The sequence below is a fragment of the Palaemon carinicauda genome, chromosome 8, assembly GCF_036898095.1.
Source record: "Palaemon carinicauda isolate YSFRI2023 chromosome 8, ASM3689809v2, whole genome shotgun sequence".
Classification (NCBI taxonomy): domain Eukaryota; kingdom Metazoa; phylum Arthropoda; class Malacostraca; order Decapoda; family Palaemonidae; genus Palaemon; species Palaemon carinicauda.
In genome coordinates, this window is record NC_090732.1 from 164262735 (window position 1) to 164267020 (window position 4286).

Here is a 4286-nt window from a genome sequence, read left to right on the forward strand (position 1 = left end):
AGATGAAATTCCTGATATAAAAGATAGCGAATCCTAAGAACAGCATTTCCCGTTTGTACAGACAGACATGCACATACATTCCATAATCCTTGCCATTAGAAGGGAAGACATGATCTTGCATTACCAAATTCTCTTGGAAGAAAAACCATAAAATATTTCTAACAGCTTTTTTCGTCGAGACGATTAGCATATTCATCGAGTGTTTTTAGAGAAAAATTAAAATTTTAAAAAGGAAAAAAAAAAGAACGGTATTTAGGCCTTTTAGTCACTATTCAAAGTTTCTAAAGTTTATAAAGATTTCTTTCCCTATACTAAACTAGTGTACGCGATCCGCCAAGAATGAAGGCGAAATATTTAGATATGCACACACGTATACGCAACCCTCTCTCACCAGGGTATGACTACTCCCTCTCCCGCCTACCCCAGAACGGGGTGAGATAAGCATGGCCGAAAAGAACTTTATATATATATATATATATATATATATATATATATATATATATATATATATATATTCAGACAATATACCGGCACAGTCCATAAAAATTCTACTCAACGATATAAATAATATATATGAAAAGAATAGAGAATAGCAAACATCTCGTACGAAATTCTATTTGAGGATTACTCATAAATACACAGATACTAACACACACTTATTGCAATATATATATATATATATATATATATATATATATATATATATATATATATATATATATATATATATATATATATATATATATATATATATATATATATATATATAATATAGTGGGGATACCTCAACGTGATGAAAGGGTTGTTTGTGCATCGCCATGGTCAGGGAAGCTTTACTAGGCAGGGCCACCCATACTAGGTCGGTTTGCTGTGCGCGATCAGACTATGGCCAAACCCCAGACATACATAAGGACATGTATTAGGCCTTTGTACTGTAGGCTATAGTAAGACTATAAAATGGCTGCATTTGTTGTTGCATGTATATTTATTTATTCATTTATATATATATATATATATATATATATATATATATATATATATATATATATATATATATATATATATATATATATACTGTATATATGTATAATATATATATATATATATATATATATATATATATAAATTTGTATATCAACAATGTATTGAGGGTTAATACATTCCCATAAAGTTATGCATACATTTTCTCCAAGCATCATGAACAAAAGTATAAGCATAACACCCTTATCCAGGCCGGCAAGAGTAGGGGGATGGGAGGGGGAGGGGGACGAGCAGGGGATTTAAAGTCTAGTAATCCCTTCCAAAGGGGATTTACAAGCAAGTAATCCCCACTTTGGTAGGATTTTCCCTTTGGAGAGATCTCGCCAAATCCCTATCGTATAAAGTCCAGTATAAAGTCCTTAACATTGAATACAGAAGGGGGTAAGTTTATAATTTTTTTTTCCCTATGTAAGTAACAATAATATTAAAGGCATCCAGTAAGTGGGATATTTCAAGGGGATTACGGAAGAGGATATCACTTAATCTCTCACTAAATAGCAGGAGGATTAAGTCTCTAGAATCATTTTCAGGCATTATTAAAACAATGTTTTTTTTTCTTTCTTTTTTTTAAACGTTTGCAGTTTTTCATACTAAAGGGATGGTACCATACTTTTTTTTCATTCACTTTCAGGCATTATTAAAAAAAAAAATTTATTTTGCTGTTTCTCATATTTAATGGATGGTACCATACTTTTTTCCCCCATTCACTTTTAGGCATTATTAAAACTTTTTTTAAAACGCTTGTTGTTTCTCATACTAAAGGGATGGTACCATACTTCTTTCATTGCACTTTTAGCCATTATTAAACCCTTTTTTTTCCTCATTACTAAAGAGATGGTACCATAATTTGTTCATTCACTTTCAGGCATTATTATAAACTTTTATTTAAAAAAGCTTGTTTTTCATATTAAGGGATGGTACAATACTTTTTTCCATTCACTTTCAGGCATTATTAAACCCGTTTTTTTTTTAAGTTTGCTGTTTCTCATACTAAAGGGATGGTACCATACTATTTTTTCCATTCACTTTCTGGCATTATTAAAACTTTTTTTTTAACATTTGTTGTTTCCCATACTAAAAGGATGGTACCATACTTTTTTCCATTCACTTTCAGACATTATTAAAACATTTTTTAAAACGTTTGTTGTGTCTCTTACAAAAGTGATGGTATCATACTTTTTTCCATTCACTTTCAAGCATTATTAAAACGTTTGTTGTGTCTCATACTAAATGGATGGTGCCATACATTTTTCCATTAACTCTTTCTTTGTTTCTATGACCATAGAAGTATTCAAAATACCTGTATTTACGTTGTACTTTGTTATGGTAGGTCAGTACATATCTATATCATAACTTTCGGCCTGGATTGCTATATTTAGAAAATATTAAATATAAACATTCGAATTTTAAGCGGAATTTGATATCAAATTAATCTCTCTCTCTCTCTCTCTCTCTCTCTCTCTCTCTCTCTCTCTCTCTCTCTCTCTCTCTCTCTCTCAAACACACACACAAACACACCCTCAATTTCCTAAACAAATCTAATTTCACTCTTTCTCTCTCACACACCAACAATATCCTAAAGTAAATAATCTCTTTCACACACAAAAACAAACACACGACCACATTGTCGTTTCCTTTTATCCTTTATAACGTAATTCTAATTATTTCACAGTCCATTCTCTCTCTCTCTCACTCTCATCTTAATGCAATATTTAGGTGTTTAACCTCTGGAGGATATTAGGTCTCTCTCTCTCTCTCTCTCTCTCTCTCTCTCTCTCTCTCTCTCTCTCTCTCTCTCTCTCTCTCTCTCTCTCATTGTAGTTTCCTTTTATCCTTTATAACGTAATTCTAATTATTTCCTAGTCAATTCTCTATCTCTCTCACTCTCAACTTAATGCAATATTTAGGTGTTTAACCTCTCTTAGATAGGCTTCTCTCTCTCTCTCTCTCTCTCTCTCTCTCTCTCTCTCTCTCTCTCTCTCTCTCTCTCTCTCTCTCTCCGTCTTGCAGACTCCCTTTTATTCTCTTAGGCTCTTTAATAAAGTTTTGGTCCCTCTTCCCGTAAACAAAAGTCTCTCACGGCTCTTCAGTCCTTAAAAAGGAATGACGAAATCTTCCTAAAAAGGCACGCTATTGTTTACACATGTCTCCCCTCCTCCCCCCTCTCCACTCCCCCCTCTACTGAATCCTCCCCCACCCCACACCATTATCTCCTACCATCTCCCTTGTAACAATAAGTCCAACTCCTTCTTCTTCTCCACCCTCCCTGCTACATACTTGCCCCCCAAACCCCCTTCTCTCATCACCTTGTCCAACATAGATCCCCCCCCCATCTACATATCCTAAGTACTCCCCTTTTCCCCTTTATGTTCCTTCCTCCCCTTCATCCCCCTGTCCAACATAACATCCCCAACGCCCTTTACCTAGATGCTCCCTCCCTTAATGTTCCTTCTCTCCAACTGCTACCCTCTTTTGATTCCCCCTTCCCTTCTCTCTCTCTCTCTCTCTCTCTCTCTCTCTCTCTCTCTCTCTCTCTCTCTCTCTCTCTCTCTTGTATAGGCATCGTCACTTGCCTTGTCTCTCGAGCGAACATTTGATGGCAATTGTCATTTACAGTTTACATTGAAGGTCCGTCAAATTTTCTAAGTTCTAATTGTTATCAAATTTAATGCTTTTTGCTTCTGGAAAATGAAAACCGAAATGGAATTTATAAGTAATTTAACCAAAGATTGCATTCAAAACGGTTATTTTTTGTTCAATGTGACGGGAGATAAACACACACACACACACACACACACACACACACACACACACAAAAAACGGGTTAAAACATTATTTTGTTGGCGGAGGTAAACATCACAATCTATAAACTGGGAATTTTTCTTACCTGGATGAAATTTCTTTTCACATAAGTGGAATTCCATCCGCATTCCAAAAATTAATTCTCAAAATAAACCCCAAAATCCTATATACGTATACTTTGAAATTCCCACCTATAAAATCTGCCACGGAGAGTACATGGGACGTGTCGAGGACAACCTGGGACTGAATGAATATTTGAAACTTGGTGAAGTATAACCGAGGGACCGTAACCAGCGTCCCCATGCATACAAAGGGCTTTTAATAAAGGTGGCGAGGAGTTGGAATGGGTAGGTGGGAAATTGCAGGGGGAAAGAGGGGAAGTGAGGGGAGAAATGGGAGGGAAAATAGGTATAGTTTTGGGGAGGAATGAAGGGAGAAATTGA